This window comes from Mastomys coucha, unplaced genomic scaffold (genome assembly GCF_008632895.1).
Source record: "Mastomys coucha isolate ucsf_1 unplaced genomic scaffold, UCSF_Mcou_1 pScaffold22, whole genome shotgun sequence".
NCBI classification, from domain to species: domain Eukaryota; kingdom Metazoa; phylum Chordata; class Mammalia; order Rodentia; family Muridae; genus Mastomys; species Mastomys coucha.
Genome location: NW_022196905.1, coordinates 55,369,285 through 55,380,478, shown reverse-complemented (window position 1 = coordinate 55,380,478; position 11,194 = coordinate 55,369,285).

Here is an 11,194-nt window from a genome sequence, read left to right as displayed (position 1 = left end):
TCAAGTCCAAGTGGATCAGGGACCTCCACATCAAAGCAGATACATTAAAACTAATAGAAGAGAAATTATTTCTTACATCAGAGCTCCTGTATCATTAAGGGCCGAGTATTCAGACTTTGTCATTTGATGCAAAACAGTTTGGTGTGTGCATGTCGATGTTTTATATATACTTGTTAATCTTTTTATGAAGACTACATTCCCAAGGCAACATATTAGCTCTCTGAAACATTTGTCAACTACAATATAAAGAGTGTTGAATATAGTATAGATCCTAGCACATACATTTCAGTGCTAATATTTGTGAGCCAAACATCTCAGAAGTTGGGTTTTTAATTTATGAAATGAGAGTAGCACTGAACTGATTTAAATAATGATGTGAGAATTAAATGTAATCATTGAGATTTATTAAAATATAAAATTGTTGAGGTGTGCACTGCAATAAAATTGTAACATTTTCCTGGCACATCTGTTAAGTGCTAAGATGTATTACCAGCACAGTGGAAATGTGGAGATTTTAGCACCATTTTTACCAAGTAAGCAATCCAACATACCTTAAGGTTCCTCACATGAATTATCACTTTTGTTCTTATTTCAATAGTTTTAGTTAATCAATCATTTTTGTTTATAAAGACTCTTCTCTTTATTTCATAACATTCTAATACTTTTAGAATTTGTCAAAATAATTAGAGTTGGTTAAGATTCTGTAAGACAATTTTCATTCTGCAAGATAAATCCTATGGAATTCAATTGCTGTCTGTGTAATTCTTCAGAGGATTTCTTCTACCTATTAAAGATATTTGTAATTTTTAATAACTTTTTTGTCATTAAAAAAATAAGAAAGCAAAAAAAGAGGAATCATTGATGTCTTTAGTGTTGTATTTTAAAGTAACATCTTTCAAAATAATATGAATTTTCTATCTTTTTTTTTTTTGCTTTGGAAAAGAATATATGGAAAAGAAGTTAAAGGACTGATTTTTCAATTAATCTTTTTGTTTTTATTTACTTTACATCCTGCTCACTGCCCCCTTCCTGTTAACCTGACCCACAAATACCTAACTGTGAGTGGCATCTTTTCACGGGCTTTCACCATTTCCTGCCTCTGACTATAGGTGTAGTATGACCATGGACTTCAAGCTCTGTAACCATGGGTGCTCTGCCACGACACACAGCACTCTCAAACTATATGATCTTTTATTCTTTCCTTAAGTCGATTTTAATTTTCTCACAGAAACAACACAAGTAAATAATACAGGGTTGACACTGTAATCTTCCTTGAAGTGTTTTTAAGGGCCTTAAATATTTTGATTCATGTATTCTGATTTCTTCCTATGACAATTTTAATTGAACCACACCATCATTTCTCTGTCATTGTTAGTCATTTTAACATTTCTTACCTTCATATCCAGTAATAATAGTCATTGTATATTTTTATTTTAAATGTCTTCATAATTAATGGATTAACTTAGGTCATGCGTTCCCTATTTTAGGAGACAATATGGACACTTGCAGATGCCAAGAAGTGTTTGTTGAAAGGAACCTGACATAGCTGTCTCCTGAGATGCTCTTCCAGAGCCTGACAGATACAGAGGTGGCTCCTTACATCCAACCAATGGACTGAGTACAGGGTCCCCAATGGAGGAGTGAGAGAAAGGACCCAAGGAGCTGAAGGGGTTTGCAACCCCATAGGAAGAACAACAATATCAATGAACCCCCAGAGCTCCCAGGAACTAAACCACCAACCAGAGTACACATGGAAAGACCCATGGCTCCAGCAGCATATGTAGGAGAGGATGGCTTTGTCTTGCATTAATGGGAGGAGAGGCCCTTGGCCCTGTGAAGACTCAATGTCCCAGTGTAGGGGAATGCCAGGGAGGGGAGGTGGGAGTGGTTTTGTGGCTAGGGGAGTACTCTCATAGAAGCAGGGGAATGGGGAATAGGAAAAGGGGTTTCCAAAGTGAAACCAGGAAAGGAGATAACATTTGAAATGTAAATAAAGAAAATATACAATTAAAAAAAAGAGTAAGGTGTGTTGTTGTTAGTCTACAGAAAATTATTATATAATTATATATTATTATTTTATATTATATTATATATACTATGCAAAATATATAATTATGTTGTATAATACTATACATCATATAATAATATGCTATATATAGTGTCCTCATGTACTTGAATGATTCTATGTGAATATTCTCCCCAATTTAACTGGCAATAAAAGGCTAGAGTCTGTTATTGGACAGTGGAGGGGAAAGGTAAGACTAGAGATTTGAGAGACAGGGTTGCAGGTAGAGAGAGAGAAAGGATAGAAAGAGGGAAGAAAGAGGGAAGGAAAAGGGAAGAAAGAGGGAAAAAAGAAGGAAGAAAGAGGGAAGACAAGGAAGCCACCATGGACCAGAAACACCATATAGCTTTATAACTGGAGAATAAGTTAGTATAGCACTACATCTGCCAAATCTAGGAATATGGCTCATAAATAAAATACCTAGATTGGATGTCTTATATACAGTCTTATTAGGATTATAAATTCATACTACACAGAAACATACAGCATCAGAAGCAAGACATATCACCCATCTCTTCTACAATACAGCCACTTTTCCTACTGAGCCACATCATTAAGATCTCTGAACAGTCACCTTCTCCATTTTTCTTGAGTGAAAGATGGACTTGAGTACAACTGCAATGTTTTATCAATAATTTCTTAAAAAAGTCACAATTAAAACAGGGAAAATTATCAAATTTAGTACAAAATCTATAGTCTGCCTTCACCCAAGTTTTTCCCCTTTATGATGTTAAACTTAATTGGAAATTTGAAAGAATCAAGAATAATTTGGAAGATGAACTTCTGGGCATGTCTGGGTACAGACCTTGATTGTATTAGTTGAAGTCAGCAGACTTATCCACCTTGAATGGCAACATCCCTAGCTGAGATCCTGGACTATATAAAGAGAGGAACTAAGCAGCTGTGTGCATTCATATTATCTCTGCTTTCTAATTATCTAGGAGTCAATATTTAAAAGCCTGTTGCTTTGATTTAATCCACTACCATGGTCCCTGTCTTAGTCATGATTTCTATTCCTGCACAAAACATCACAACCAAGAAGCAAGTTGGGAGGAAAGGGTATTCAGTTTACATGTCCCACATTGCTGTTGATCATCAAAGGAAGTCAGGACTGGAACTCAAGCAGCTCAGGAACCAGGAGCTGATGCAGAGGCCGTGGAGGGATGTTACTTACTGACTTGTTTCCCTGACTTGCTCAACTTGCTTTCTTGTAGAACACAAGACTTCCAGCCCAGGCAGGGCACCACCCACAAGGGGCCCTTCTCCCCTTGATCACTAATTGAGAAAATGTCTAGCAGCTGGATCTCATGGAGGCATTTCCTCAACTGAAGCTCCTTTCTCTGTGATAACTAGCTTGTGTCAAGTTGACACACAAAACCAGCCAGTACGATTGATCCCTTGTCAACTTGACACGCAAACACATCACTATTAAGCCTTAACCCTTACGTTCTTATTCATCCCCAAGATCTAAATAATTTTTAAAGTCTACAGTCTTTGTAAATTCTTACATATTAAAAATTTAATCTCTTTAAAACATCTAATCGCTTTTAAAATTTAAAGTCCTTTTTAAAGATATTTTCTTTATTTACATGTCATATGATTTCTCCTTTTCCAGTTTCCCCTCCAAAAACAAAACAAAACAAAACAAACAAAACAAAACAAAAAAAACAGACGAAAAAAAACCCCAAAAAAACAACAAGAACAAATACCTGTTGCCTCCCCCCACCCCCTGCTTGCCACCCCACTCTTTCACAAGTATTGGCCCTGGCATTCCCCTACACTGGGGCACAGAACCTTCACAGGGCCAAGGGTCTCTCCTCCTATTGATGATTGACTTTGCAGTCCTCTACTATACGAATGCTGCCAGAATGATCATCAGTCCCACCGTGTAATAAGGACATGCACTCCACCATGTTCATAGCAGCCTTATTTATAATAGCCAGAAACTGGAAACAACCCAGATGTCCCTCCAGAGGAATGGATATAGATATTGTGGTACATCTACGCAATGGAGTACTACTCAGCTATTAAAAACAATAAATTCATGAAATTCTTAGGGAAATGGATGGATCTGGAGAATATCATCCTGAGTGAGCTAAAGTCTTTTTACAATTAAAAGTCTTTTAACTGTGGGGTCCACTAAAATACTTTCCCCCTTTAAAAGGGAAAAATAGCAGAGCACAGTGACAATCCACATCAAACTCTAACCATCTAATGTCTGGGCCCCACTCATGATCCTTTGGATTCCTCCAGGGCTTGGGTAACTTTTCCAGCTCTGCCCTTTGTAGCATACACCTTGTCTTCTAGGCTCCAGATGTCTGTACTTTACTGTTGCTGCTGTTCTTGGTGGTCATCTCATGGTACTGTCATTTCTAAAACACTGTTGTCTTCTGCTTTAACTAGGTTTCACAAATAGCCTCTCATAGGCTCTCTTTATGGTACCAAGCCTCCACTCTTGCATGACCCCTGGGATCTAACTGTAACTGAGGCTGCACCTTCACCAATGGCCTTTCATAGCCTCTCACAGTTTCAAGCCTCAGCTGCTGTTCCTTTAAAACCAGTAATACCTGGGTAACTCTTACACATTACCAAGTCTAGCCACAGCACAAGGTACAAGCTTGACTATCTCTGAAACACAGCCTCTGTGCTCTCAGAAAACACTTCCCAGATTTCACCTCAGTGATGCTTGTCTGTTCTTAATCACCACTAATTTCTTAGCTCCAGCTAACCAGCATCAATAGACTCAGTAACACAGTTTCCCTTTAGTGGTTCTGGTATCTTGTTAATCACAGCTGATTTTTCAGCTTCAGCTAACCACAACCATAGAATCTTCATAACCAAAATAGTAACAGCCCTGATAAGAGTTTTTAATCTTCCCTCTAAAATTTCACAAGCCAGGCCTCTATCTTCTGCACTCTTCTCAACATTGTCTTCTAAGTTCCTACACATCATCCCATAGAGCTTTTAACACCAAATGGATATTCAGCCCAAAGTTCTAAAGTCCTTCTACAGTCCTCTCCAAAACATGGTCAGTTTGTCACAGGAATACACCCCTTCTGGTACCAATTTGTCTTAGTCAGGGTTTTTATTCCTCCACAAACATCATGACCAAGAAGCAAGTTGTGGAGGAAAGGGTTTATTTAGCTTACACTTTCTACATTTCTGTTGATCACCAAAGTAAATCAGGACTGGAACTCAAGCAGGTCAGGAACCAGGAGCTGATGCAAAGGCCATGGAGAGCTGTTGCTGGCTTGCTCAGCCTGCTCTCTAATAGGACCCAAGTCCAGGGCTGGCACTACCCACAATGGGCCTTTCTCTGCTTGATCACTAATTGAGAAAATGTCTTACAGCTGGATCTCATGGAGCTATTTCCACAACTGAAGCTCCTTTTTCTCTGATAACTCCAGCTTGTGTCAAGTTAACACACAAAAACAGCCAGAACAGACCCTATCCTTGTATTTTGACCTAGAATAAACCATTTCTCCTTATTTTGCCTGAGTATCAAAAGTAGGTCACAAAATTTAGACACTTATGCCTGCCCCATAAATCAATTGGATGGCTTTGATAACAATTACTAATGATTCTCTTGATATAGACTGATGAGTTTCTCCCAACAAACTCACTGGGTATAATCAACAAGCCTTCCTAGGGAAACCAATTGCTGCATTCTGAAACTTGAGATCAGTTTTAAAATCATGAGCAATCTCACATATAAACCTCTGTGATGGAGCTGGTGGGTGATGGCCACAGTCAACCCCAGGGAGCAAATGAATCTCTTAAAGAGACATTGTTTTGGGCCTGTAATCAAATTTCTTCCCTGCACCAGGAGTTTTCTATCATTTTCTTTGCCCTGGTATTAGATGATGTAGAAAGGGAACAGCCTTTGTATGAATGAGTTTAGGAGCTATCTACTTTGGGTGTTTACAAATTGTCCACACCAAGTAGATTCTTAGGCCATTCCACTGTTATGGCCCAAAGATTAATCACAGTCACTAGATAAAAATGACAAGCAAATTGTTCTATCATTAGAGTACACAGTAGTTTTGTTGCTTTTCTTGTGTGTCTGTGTGGTTTGGAAGGAATGTGTGAGAATTTGGATCTCAGTAGCTGCTATCACTCTTCAGAAGTCCTGAAGCTCAGTATGGATTTAAGTATGAGTCTTTATTGACCAGTGTTAGTGTTCTTATCCCTTCCTCTATATTTTGTAGCTCACAGAAATGTTTGCTATACTTTGCCTTTAAACTAAGCACTCTCTGATTTCTTTCTGTCCACAGTATCCATGTTATTTCATTTATTTTGTTAGGAAGGTTTTAAACCATTTTTTATTAGAACACAAAACATTACTAGCTTCCTAAACAATGCTGTCTCACATTTGCTCACAGTGTCAGGCAATGTGTTAAGGGCTACATTTTCCAACACTGCTTGTGTAAGAGTGAGCTAGCAGTTGCTTCTATTTCAAGTTACAATACCTACCTTTATACAAGGCTCTCAGCCTATTTCAAATTACTTTTGACTCCCTTTGCCCTTTCTTTGGACCTATTTTGGTGGAGCCCTGTAACGACTCCTATTCTGACCTGCCACATAGACCAGGAAGAAGCAAAATCTTCTTTCAATGTGAATACCATTTAGGTAAAATGAAAATAAAAGCTTTCATAATTTACTTTTAGTAACAAACCATTTCATCCAGGGGATAATAAGAGTATACATGATGTAAAGCGAGAAAGTAGGGAAAGGGGAAGTAAATCTTACAAACTGATGATGCTGAAGATAGGTGACAGTAGATTAGCTCTCAGAATGGAGGCCACTGAGATTTTCTTCTAATGGATAGGAAGGCTAGGTGCACTTGGCAGTCTTTCTAAAAGGTTTAGAATTGACACAAAACTCCATTACTCCATAAAATAAGTTATACTCCCAACTTCTGAGTATTTGTAATCACTGAGCAGAATGCAGAAACGATTCCTACAACTACTAATTGACAGGTTGATTTAATATAGAGTCACAGTTTCACAATAATTTTTGAAACTCTTGGAAAGAGGACCTCCAGACACTGGCTAAGGGAGATTCACCATGAAAGTTCTATCTTGGTAAGTGACACTAATTGAGAAATAATGGGCAGCTATATCCTTCCCACTTGACTTATACTGACAGATGAATGGTTTATTACTTTTTAAGCCACCATATTATAAATTCAATGTCCATCCAGAACTCCTTCCTGAATTACCTTGGAAAGGAGCCTATGCATGGGCAACATTCCTGTTTGATAGATGCCAAGCTGTGAAATCATTGTAATTGAAGTCATTATTATCTTAGCACCTCGACATCACCAACTAAATCATAAGGACTGATAAATTAAGATTTCTTTTGAATCTTGCTTTCCAGAGGTTTTAAACTGAGCTGTAAAATTGCATTTTTCCCTAGGCACTTGATATAATATATTTGTAGAGTAAAAATAACATATTTAGTATTGTTCGACTCCTGTCCTCTTCAAATGCTTAAAATAACATTTAATACGGTTCAGCACAGGTAAATGATTTCACTTATTTTATGAATGCTAAAGATATATTAGAGTTGTTAGAATAGATTTGGACGTATGGACATATTTACATCTCACTGAATGAACTTCAATTATGAGCTGGGACTAAGCCTCTAAACAAAGTTATGGTTGGACTATGAAGTCTCCTCACAGCCTCTGTATGTGAACACTGGGTCCCCAGCTGGTAAAAATTTCCTTGAAGCTATGAGACCTTTGGAGTACTGGGTGTTATAGTGATATGTAGACTATTATGGCCAAGTCTTTGAAGTTTATATCTACCCTGTTTACCTTCCAGGCTCCTGTCTTCTACTATAGGTAATGGAACCACAGCAAGTTCCCAGCTCTATGCTCTGGAGCCAGTACACCATGACTTTGTTGCCATGGTGGCATGAAACTATGAGTGGAAATAAACACTTCCTAATTTATTTCTTGCCGTATTTCATAACCATAATAAGAAATATGACTAACATATTTGTGCTTTCAAAGTATCTTACTATCCTTTTTAAATTCCTCTTGAGAAACATCTATTTGTTTACTCATTTTCTTATGCTGGGGTTTGAGTATAGGACCTTGCACCCATGTAAGGCAGATTGACTTTGTCACAGAGTGAACTACTTCCTAGGTCACTGCAAACATTTTTCTTTTTCTTTCTTTCTTTTTTTTTTAATTCACTTTACATCCAGGTAAAGTGTTGCTCCTCCTTTCAGTTATCCCCTCCCACAATCTTCCCCCCATCTTAATTTTCCATCCCCTTTGAGAGGGTGGGGGTACCCTTTGGTATTCCCCCACATCCTGGCTACTCTGCCCTTTCAAATGGCCTTTCTATGAAAAGATAGCATCAATGTAATAAACAAAGATGTAGAAACAGTGCTTCGTTACAGATGATTTTTGAAGGCATTTTGAACTCAAGTATACCATGGACAGCCACAGGCATGTGAAATGAGAGTACTTGGTTTATCTATATGATATTCTCATTTTTAAAAAAAATGAACCCAGTTTTCTAAAGACTCGTTGCATCAACTAGTTTTCTCATTGCTATGATACAAGATCTGACAAACCAAGTTTAAAGAAGCAAGGGTTTATTTTTATTCAAATTAAGGGTATACTCCACTATGGAGAAGAAGGCACAGTGTATGTCATTAGATTCCTTTGCACATTATACCTGGAGTTAAGAGACAAAGAGATGAATGTGCTACTCTGTTGGCTTTCTCAGTTTAATTAAGTTTGGGAATTTAACCTAGCATTTGATGCCACCCATATTCAAGGCAAATCCTTCATCCTCAGTTAAACCCCACTGTAAACACTCTGAGAGACATGCCCAAATTTTTCTTTTTAACACATACAGTTCTAAATCATATCTATTGACAACTAAAATGTACTATTACAAATCTACTGCAAATTTGTGCAAGTCAACATGACAGACAAGCACATCACTTTTGTTTTATTTTTGGATGTGTGTTGTATGCATGTTTAGGATTAGTCTGTGGATATGTATATGTATGTGGTGTGTATAGACTACAGGGCAAAGTCTTCCTAGAACTATGTACTTTAATTTTTGAGATAAGAATAGTTGATAATTGGGATGACAACTACATGACTAACAAGTTGGTAATCTATACAGTGTGTATTCACTTGGCAAATGATTAATGTTTGTCTCAAAGCAGCAGTAATGGATTTTATCACAACATACAAGCAACTTGAATTTATTTCCATTTAATATTTTGAATCACTTTTTGGTATGGGTAATTGAAACCCACAAGTTTAAATCTATAAGGAGAGGAGTATTGTGTAAATGATATGTATATTATATAAGTGATTCTCTTAACTATTCTAAATATCCACTTTCTTCACTTACAAAATAAAAATAATTTAAATGTTACTTCTCAGATCTAAGGAAGAAAATAGGTGGATTATCTATCATAGTACATGTCACATTGAAATTGTACAGTGTGTATGTTTTCTTCTTATATATTATTTATAAATGAAAGTTAGCACTTAATACTGTTTTAGGTAAAAATATCATTATTTAAGGTAAATTTTTATTTATTTTAAAGTTACTTTTTTATTGAAAAAACATGCTGGATAGTTTTGTCAACTTGACCTAAGCTAGCATCTTGTGAGGGATTAGAGTTTGCATTGTAAAAATATGTCCATAAAATTTATCTATAGGTAATAATGTTTGTTTTTTTTTTAAATTAATGATTGATGACAGAGGACTATCCCTGGGTCCTGGGTTCCATAAAAAAGCACATTGACCAAACCATGAGAATCAAGCCAGTAAGTAATACTCCCCAATAGTCCCTGTTTCATTTTGCCCTCAACTTCCTGCCTTGTGTTCAAATAGTTATGGATGAAATCCTGTAAGCTCAACTATCCCTTTGCTTCAGAAGTTGCTTTTGATCCTAACATTTTATCATAGCAATGAAACCCTTAACTATAGAATAAATCAGGGACTGTGGGGAGCGGTGGAGCTGAAGAGGCATTCGCCATGGCAAGATGGTGCCTACTTCCGCTGTCAACTCCTAGTAAACAACTGTTTGCGCATGTGCGTAGAGAACTGTTTGTGCATGTGCTTAGAATGAAAAGATGCCAAGTCACGGTCCATCCCGGGGCGTCACGTGGGGTGATGAGCGAACAGCCAATCATGGGCAGACACACCGCGCTGTGGGCGGACACGCAGCATGGTGGTGTATATAAGCAGTGCTGATTATTGGCTCGGCCCCCCTTTTTATCCCTCTGGAAGAGGGCAGTAAACGTTGCTGCAGAAGGATCCTAGTGTCCACGTGTCTTCTTCTTCCCAGAGAGAAGACTGCGCGGGCTACAGCTGGTGTCAAAAACCTGGGACGCCGGGGGAGCCTTACAACAGCTGGTAGGATTCAGAACTGCAGGACAAGGTAAGCTCTGAGAGGCATGCTGCTTGATTTTAATTCCTCCAACCCTTCCTCAAGGTTAGAGAGCGCAGCCAAAGCCTCGGTAATCGTGCTAGTGGCACTTGTTACGATGTCCATTTGGCATTTGATACATTCTTGCCTGGAGGATCAGAAATGCCGCACCTCTTTAGTGTCGGGACAGAGGGCACTTGAGGAGTTACAAGATAGTATGTCAGAAACAGAGCTTAATGGGAGAGTGGAGGCTAGCCAGGATAAAAGGGAGAGAAAAAATGGGAGAGTGGAGGCTAGCCAGGATAAAAGGGAGAGAAAAAAGAGAAAAAAGGGTATACCCAAGAGCACAGGCCCTTCCGCTCGACCTGCGGAAGCGAGAGAAGACTAGAGAAAGGGATGGAGCTTCGAGACAGAAGCCCCTCTACCCAGTTAAGAAATTGGAGGCCCTCGAGCCTGATAGCTCTGAGGAATTGAGCCCCTCCAAGGAGGAGGACTTGGAGGGAGAAGCGGCTTGCTATAAGGAAGAGAGGTATCATCCGGATGAGCATTCGCTGCCTCTCCAGAATCAAAAGCGAAAGGGAGCAAGAGATCAGAGCCGCAGAACGCTTTATGCTGTCCTGCCTGCTCTTCCAAGTGCACCCCCGCTTCCAGGAAGACAGGGCCTGGGTTTTCCCTAGCGGCCATTGAGGGTTCAATGCCCATACCCTGGCTTAC